The 9,115-nt window shown below is 42.1% G+C and overlaps 1 pseudogene; it reads left to right on the forward strand.

The window, feature by feature from the left end:
- Window positions 1-7,819: 7,819 nt before the first annotated feature.
- On the forward strand, window positions 7,820-8,823 carry LOC102181882 (annotated as a pseudogene).
- Window positions 8,824-9,115: the final 292 nt, after the last annotated feature.

Here is a 9,115-nt window from a genome sequence, read left to right on the forward strand (position 1 = left end):
GAATTTCCGCAGACAAGAATACTGGAGTGGGTTGCTATTCCTTCGCCAGGAGATCTTCCCAACTCAAGGACAGAACCTGTGTCTCCTGCATTGCAGGTAATTCTTTACCACTGAGCCATCAGGGAAGCCCACTTTGCATGTACATACATTAAATTAATTGACGTTAAGTGAGTGGTTAATTATTACCATTTTCCTAAGCACACTGCTTCCTGCTGCACTCTGAATAGGAGGAAAATCATTATCATACATCCCATTTACCTTGGGGGTAGAAGATATCCATACCATTGTAGTGCTCCTCTGTCCCTACGGTCATTTCTACCATGAGTTTATTTCTCTTGAGAAAATTTTACTTACATGAAGGTTCAAACCACTGGGTCCCAAAACGTTGAATGCCACTTAAAACTATGAATTGAGCATACTATATTCATATCCATTTCAGTCTGAATACGCCATGAGGCTCCTACAAGCATATCTTCTTGAATTCCAAGAGGCAGTCTCTGGTGATGAGTGGCAGTGGTGCCACTCCAGTGCTCATACCTTTTGAAGCTCTCTGGCTTCTAGTGTTGCTTGGTTGCCCAGTTCTCTCCACTTTCCCATCTGGTATAGTCAAGGGATCAAAACAGTCTCTGATGCACCAATCATGAAACAGCAATCTGCTTTCACCAGACCTAGGCAGCTACCTTAGTAAAATTATCTTACTAATTTATGGCTATAGAGTGTGTAGATACTTGACAGCTTTGCAAGCCCTGCCTAGAGCAGTACAAAAGAGTATACCTATCAGTTTATCTGTAAAATAACCAAAGAGATAAATAGAGCTCACAATGCTATATATCATGTTTTCTTCAGATCCCATGGAGTCCTTAATTTAGTGTAATTTTCCTTCTTAGGGAAGAATAGCTCCTGCAACTTCTCTCAGAACCATCTATGACTTGGTGCTTCCTCTGAGAAAAGCTGTTAAGATGTTATTCTTTGCTTGTGAAATGTTCTCAGTAGAAAAGAGTGACGGTATCATTCATTGCTATTGTCACTTTTGTCTGCCTCCATCCTGCCTGTCATGATTTCTCCTTTCGTTGATTGATTATCCTTCCTAGTTTAGACTCTTCCTGAGTGGGGATTTTTGGTTCTGGCATGCTGACAATACATTAACCAGGTAGTAGCAGATGCCCCTGGGATCCCTGTTTCTGTTCAGAAAGAGGTGGCAAAGTTGGAAGAATAAAGTATAGCAGGGTTATCTCTACCCCTACACTTTACTTATGGTCAGTACTAGCATTGTCAGATAGGATGAAGCTGATATCCAATCCAAGGTTCCCTTCAGAAGACGTAGAGTTAGGTTCAAAGTACGAGACATAGTATCTTGTCCAGCTATACTCCGTCATCTGAAATACACAGTTGCAAGCATAGTCCTGGAATTCAGGTAAGGTGGGAAAGACAAATTGTGTCTCAGCATCCTCTCCAGCTCCCTCAGTCTTCTTGCTGGCACCCAGAAGCTTTCTAAGGCATTTCCCTTTTGTTTCTGCGTGTATTCAGATGAAGCTTATAGTCACCCAGTGAGTGCTGCTGCTGCTAACTCGCTAACTCACTTCAGTGTTTGACTCTGTGTGACCCCATAGATGGCAGCCCACCAGGCTTCCCCATCCCTGGGATTCTCCAGGCAAGAACAATGGAGTGGGTTGCCATTTCCTTCTCCAATGCATGAAAGTGAAAAGTGAAAGTGAAGTCACTCAGTCGTGTCTGACTCTTAGCGACCTCATGGACTGCAGCCTACCAGGCTCCTCTGTCCATGGGATTTTCCAGGCAAGAGTACAGGAGTGGGTTGCCATTGCCTTCTCCAACCCAGTGAGTGAGTCAGATTTTAATGCCCTTATTGTCCTATCATTAATACTAAATCTTTCATTTGTCCTTTCCTACGTCCATTTAAGCCACTGCACAGTAGGTAATAAGGGAAAGTAATACATCTGTAGCACATTACACTTCATGCTCATTTTGCATGCACTCACCATAAGGAAATGACCCTCTTTAATGGATAATAAGCCTTTGACTGTGTGGATCACAATCAACTGTGGAAAATTCTGAAACAGATGGGAATACCAGACCACCTGACCTGCCCCTTGAGAAACCTATATGCAGGTCAGGAAGCAACAGTTAGAACTGGACGTGGAACAACAGACTGGTTCCAAATAGGAAAGGAGTACGTCAAGGCTGTATATTGTCACTGCTTTTTTAACTTATATGCAAAGTATATCATGAGAAATGCTGGGCTGGAAGAAGCACAAGCTGGAATCAAGATTGCCAGGAGAAATATCAATAACCTCAGATATGCAGATGACATCACCCTTATGGCAGAAAGTGAAGAGGAACTCAAAAGCCTCTTGATGAAAGTGAAAGTGGAGCGTGAAAAGGTTGGCTTAAAGCTCAACATTCAGAAAATTAAGATCATGGCATCTGGTCCCATCACTTCATGGGAAATAGATGGGGAAACAGTGGAAACAGTGTCAGACTTTATTTTTTAGGGGCTCCAAAGTCACTGCAGATGGTGACTGCAGCCATGAAATTAAAAGACACTTACTCCTTGGAAAGAAAAGTTACGACCAACTTAGATAGCATATTGAAAAGCAGAGACATTACTTTGCCAACAAAGGTCCGTCTAGTCAATGGCTATGGTTTTTCCAGTGGTCCATGCATGGATGTGAGAGTTTGGATTGTGAAGAAAGCTGAGCACTGAAGAATTGATGGCTTTTGAACTATGATGTTGGAGAAGACTCTTGAGAGTCCCCTGGACTGCCAAGGAGGTCCAACCAGTCCATTCTGAAAGGGATTAGCTCTGGGATTTCTTTGGAGGGAATGATGCTGAAGCTGAAACTCCAGTACTTTGGACATCTCATGGGAAGAGTTGACTCATTGGAAAAGACTGTGATGCTGGGAGGGATTGGGGGCAGGAGGATAAGGGGACGACAGAGGATGAGATGGCTGGATGGCATCACTGACTCGATGGATATGAGTCTAAGTGAACTCCGGGAGTTGGTGATGGACAGGGAGGCCTGGCATGCTGCGATTCATGGGGTCGCAGAGTCGGACACGACTGAGGCGACTCGAACTGAACTGAATGGATAATATTCCTACTCAATGGACATGAGTTTGAGCAAACTCTGGGAGATAGTGAAAGATAGGGAAGCCTGGTGTGCTGCAGTCCATAAGGGACATTGCAAAGAGTTGGAACACGACTTAGTGACTGAACAATGACAACAAAGTTAAATCCTCATCTAAATGTGACTTTCTAAGCGTACACTTAATGTCTGAAATAAATTTCTCTCTGTCCTCAGTCTTGAATATTTATTATTCAAACATTTATACTCCTTATGTAGACTGCCCCAGTTTCCCCACAAGTCTTCCTGGTTCAACTCTCTACCTATTTGTCACAACTTCCACATTGAATTTTTTTTTGTGTGTGTGTTTTTTCCACTCCATGTTCTCCCTTGCCCTTTTACCCCCAATTCCTGCCCTCACTCACTTTCTTTTCTTTCCTCCTCTCCTTACCTTCATAAGAAATGGGCCTATGCTTCTAGGTTCAGATGTCTAAAATGGTCTTTAGCCCCACTGTGGGCTGTGGGAAAGAAGGGACAGAGTAGAGTCCATGGAGATAAAAATAGCCTCTGGATCCTCTGGAGGGCTGGACCAGAGGTGCAGCAAACAGTCATAAATCACAGTAGCTCACAGATCAGTCTCCTCAAGCTGGTAGGTCTGGTTTGTATCCTGGAAAATAATTAAGATGGGATGATGAGGCATGTAGAACTTCAGGTATTCATTATAAATAGAGAGAATAAATTCTTCTAGCAGAACTAAAAGCAGGTCTGTTCTGCATAATCAGTCTACCACTTTCCAAAAACGTGGTGCATCACAGCTTTCCAAATGGGAGCAAGTGTTTCTAGTGTAAGCTGTGTGTTATCCACTGAGTTGTCTGAGTAAGTGTTCTTGAACTAAATTTATACATTCATTATTTCCTGTGGCAACTGGAGAGCAAGAGTTTATATTTTCAACTGTAATTCAGCCCCTGCTCTTGAAGATTGCTCTAGAAGCACCAGAAGAGAAAGTGCCAGTAATCTCAGCTGCCTTGATTACCCCTGCCTTGCCCTCCTGTTTCATCCTGCTGTGTCCCCCCAGTGCTTTTTCCTATTTCTCTAGCTAAGACAGAAGAGCTTTTCTATTGCTCGAGCCTTCATGCTCTCCAGAGGACTTGGCTCTGTGTGCAGAGTCAATATTTTCAGTTCACTGATCCAGGGAAAAGAACACAATAACCAGCTGGAAAGAAAGCAGATGAGTTTGTAGAAATCTATGTATTTCCTTAAGGTAAGTGGAATCTGGTAAGTTCGTATGGTCTGATGAACACAATAAAGAGTTTTTATCTGGATTTATGTCTGAAGTTATAGCTGTTTTTAAGGTTCCAATTTTACCTTTTGAACCTTAGCTCTTTTGCCATGCTTTGTTAACAAAACCTAGTTCCAGCTTCCAAATATATCTTATGTGAAAGAATGGTGTTCCTAGGACCAGATTTGGAGATATCTGGACATTTTGGCATTCTTTACTGAATAGTTACATTGATTCTAAAAAAATCAAATAACATCACTGGTTTAGGGAGGATGGGAGGAGTTGATATCTAGTCTGAGTCAGGGAGGTTAGTGTTGGTGGGAAGCCCTAGTCTCTGGTATGTCTGTTTTATCTAAGATGAGAGCTCTGGAGGTATGGATTATCTCTGTCCTAAAGGAGGTGTTCCCATCATGAAGCTGAAGGATCACTTTGCTAGGAAATTTCTAAAGGAAACTTGATGGGGTGTACTGAAAAAGAAAATAAGAACTATAATTTTGAGCTGACCCAGAAATAGAACCAAATGAAAGGAGTTCCCATATGTAATACAGGAATCGTAATGCCACGTGACCAACACCAAGAGCAAACCATAGTTCAAGCAAAGAAAAAAAGAGAGAGAGAGAGAGAGAGAGAGAGAGAGAAACATTCAGCTTTCCCCAAACTCTGGAGACTGATGTTCAATCCTGTAGCCAGTACCCAGTCAGAAGATGTGAGATGTGCTGTGAGTGTAAAATGCACACTTAATTTTAAATATTTCATACAAAAAACAAAGAATGTAAAACATCTCTTTAACAGTTTTTTATATTGATTACATGTTAAAGTAACAATATTTTGGATATGTTGAGTAAAATAACATATTATTAAAATTAACTTCACATGTTTCCTTTAAATTTTTTTTTAATTTATTTATTTTAATTTTTTATTTTTTTTAAATTTTAACATCTTTAATTCTTACATGCGTTCCCAAACATGAACCCCCCTCCCACCTCCCTCCCCACAACATCTCTCTGTGTCATCCCCATGCACCAGCCCCAAGCAAGCTGCACCCTACGTCAGACATGGACTGGCGATTCAATTCTTACATGACAGTATACATGTTAGAATTCCCATTCTCCCAAATCATCCCACCCTCTCCCTCTCCCTCTGAGTCCAAAAGTCCGTTATACACATCTGTGTCCTTTTTCCTGTCTTGCATACAGGGTTGTCATTGCCATCTTCCTAAATTCCATATATATGTGTTAGTATACTGTATTGGTGTTTTTCTTTCTGGCTTACTTCACTCTGTATAATTGGCTCCAGTTTCATCCATCTCATCAGAACTGATTCAAATGAATTCTTTTTAACGGCTGAGTAATACTCCATTGTGTATATGTACCACAGCTTTCTTATCCATTCATCTGCTGATGGACATCGAGGTTGTTTCCATGTCCTGGCTATTATAAACAGTGCTGATGAACATTGGGGTACATGTGTCTCTTTCAATTCTGGGTTTCCTTGGTGTGTATGCCCAGAAGTGGGATTGCTGGTCATAAGGTAGTTCTATTTGCAATTTTTTAAGGAATCTCCACACTGTTCTCCATAGTGGCTGTACTAGTTTGCATTCCCCCAACAGTGTAGGAGGGTTCCCTTTTCTCCACACCCTCTCCAGCATTTATTGCTTGCAGATTTTTGGATCGCAGCCATTCTGACTGGTGTGAAGTGGTACCTCATTGTGGTTTTGATTTGCATTTCTCTAATAATGAGTGATGTTGTTGAGCATCTTTTCATGTGTTTGTTAGCCATCCGCATGTCTTCTTTGAAAAGACAGCCTTCTGAATGGGAGAAAATAATAGCAAATGAAACAACTGACAAACAACTAATCTCAAAATATACAAGCAACTTCTGCAGCTCAATTCCAGAAAAATAAACGACCCAATCAAAAATGGGCCAAAAGAACTAATAGACATTTCTCCCTTTAAATTTTTTAAGCTGGCTACTAGAAATTTAAAATTGTGCATGTGGCCCGCATTGTATTTTTGTTAGAAGTGCTGCTAATAGGCGGTCTGGAAAGTGATAACATATGAGGCAAAACAGAAGAGCAAATTTGTTTCTTCCAACTTTGAAATTTGCCTTCAGATATTCACACTTACTTCTTAGTTTGGAGGAACAGGCTTCTACTTTCTCAGAAAGGAGAAGGAAGTTGAATCTAGGAGGGTCCAAAACTCATTAGGACCACTGCCATTGTTGATAAAAATTGGCTGAGTTTTGGGATTCCTCAGAGTATTAAAAACAGGGACTTCCCTGGCCATTAAATGGTTAAGACTCTGTGCTTACTGTAGGGGGGCGCAGCTTTCATCCTGGAGAGAGAATTACATAATTACATCCCTGGACACTTGCATGCTGTGTGGTACAGCCAAACAACAAACAAACAAAAAAACAAAACAAAATGTCACTGGGGCCCATCAACCAATGTTCTAAGTTTTAGTATGACAACCATTTATAGGGTGATTTCATAAGTATCTTAGATTTATTCATAAGTGGTTATAGTGAACCAGGCCAGGAACATGTGGAAATCTGTTTATCTGTGTTTGTGAATGATGGGGAATCCATGTGTGGTCAGATAAATACAGCACGAGCTGCTATCACTCACTCCTATAATAGTACCTGTAAACCCAAACTGTTGACTATTAAGGGGCTTCCCTGGTGGCTCAGCAGTGAAGAATCCACCTGCAATGCAGGAGCTGCAGAAGACCTGGTTTCCATCCTTGGGTTGGGAAAATCCCCTGGAGGTGGGCATGGCAACCCACTCCAGTATTCTTGCCTGGAAAATCCCTTGGACAGAGAAGACTGGAGTACTACAGTCCATGGGGTCGCAAAGAGTCAGACACGACTTACTTAGGCATGCACATACATTGATGCCTAAAATTTCTTTTTCTTCTCCCAACTGCTTGCATTAGGAGACTTTTCCATACATTCTTATTGCAAAATTTTTCTTTTTAGAACTCTTTAAGGTGCAATTTTCTGTAAAATGATAGTCATAATTCTAAAAGTCTGGTATTTTCTGGGCGAGGCACATAGGCCTGGTTTCTGCTTTGCCTGTATTGTCCTCTCTTGCTGGAAGAACAAGAATAGGCATTCATGCAGGGCCTATGCTGATACAGCATCAAGGCCTATATAAGTGTTTTTGCAAATAGAGGCAGAAATTTTAGTGGCTAAGAGCTTCAGCTATAAATTCAGATTTGAGATTCAGAAGTTGGGAAACTGTGAACAATGAGAAGGGGAAAAATGGGAATTATTCAAGCTAAAGCGGAAGTATGGTCATTTTTACTATCATTTTATTTGTAGAATTTTAATAGAATAAATGAGTTTATATTTTAAAAGTGATGTGTTTATACTTATGAAATACTCACTCCACTATTATCATTTTTCAGTGGTTCTTTGGAAAATAAGTTACTTTCCCATAGGTAGTCATGTTGTCGGAATGGATTTTCTCTTGTCTTTCAGATTTTCCAAAGGGTCAGCTGTGATCAAAATTACATGGGATCACTCAGCAACTACTCCCTCTCCCCCAGTCTCTGAATTCCTCCTCATCTGCTTCCCTAACCACCAGAGCTGGCAGCACTGGCTGTCCCTGCTCCTCAGTTCTCCTCCTTCCTCCTGGCCATGGGGGCCAACGCTACCCTTCTGGTCACCATCCGGCTGGAGGCCTCTCTGCACGAGCCCATGTACTGCCTGCTCAGCCTCCTCTCCCTGCTGGACGTGGTGCTCTGCCTCACTGTCATCCCCAAGGTCCTGGCCATCTTCTGGTTTGACAATAAAGCCATCAGTTTCTCAGGCTGCTTCCTCCAGATGTTCATCATGAACAGTTTCCTGACCATGGAGTCCTGCACATTCCATGGTCATGGCCTATGACCGCTATGTGGCCATCTGCAACCCTCTGCATTACCCGTCTGTCATCACTAACCAATTTGTAGCTAGGGCTGCCATCTTTGTAGTGGCCCGGAATGGCCTTCTTACTATGCCTATCCCCATTCTTTCCTCCCGACTGAGATACTGTGCAGAGAACATCATCAAGAACTGCATTTGCACTAACCTCTCTGTGTCCAAACCCTCCTGTGATGACATCAACCTTCAATCGGCTCTACCAGTTTGTGGCAGGCCTGGACCCTACTGGGCTCTGACCTCATCCTTATCATTCTCTCCTACTCTTGTATCCTGAAAGCTGTGCTAAAGATCAAGGTTGAGGGAGCTGCTGCTAAGGCCCTGAGCACCTGTGGTTCTCACTTCATCCTCATCCTCTTCTTCAGCACAGTCCTGCTGGTCCTGGTCATCACTAACCTGGCCAGGAAGAGGATTCCCCCAGATGTCCCCATCCTGCTCAACATCCTGCACCACCTCATCCCCCCAGCTCTGAACCCCATTGTTTATGGTGTGAGAACCAAGGAAATCAAGCAGGGAATCCAGAAACTGCTCAGGAGGTTATAAGAGGTAAAATGTGAGAGTCCTAATCTTGGGAACAGAAATTGCTAACAGGCAATTATTATCCTGAGGCATGACTGCGGGAATAAGTTTGGATGTTGCTTTTTCCAGTGTTAGAGTTTGATTATGAAGATATCCATAACTTTGTTCCTACTTTCTATTTCACTTACTGGAAAACTTAGTCTTTTGCATTCTGGAGTTACCTGAATGTTTCCCCTGGCCTTATCTATGTAAGAGGGACTTATCAAGCCATAGTTACAAGAGCTTAACTAGAGTGATATTATTTTTCAAATAAAGA

This window comes from Capra hircus, unplaced genomic scaffold, assembly GCF_001704415.2.
Source record: "Capra hircus breed San Clemente unplaced genomic scaffold, ASM170441v1, whole genome shotgun sequence".
Classification (NCBI taxonomy): domain Eukaryota; kingdom Metazoa; phylum Chordata; class Mammalia; order Artiodactyla; family Bovidae; genus Capra; species Capra hircus.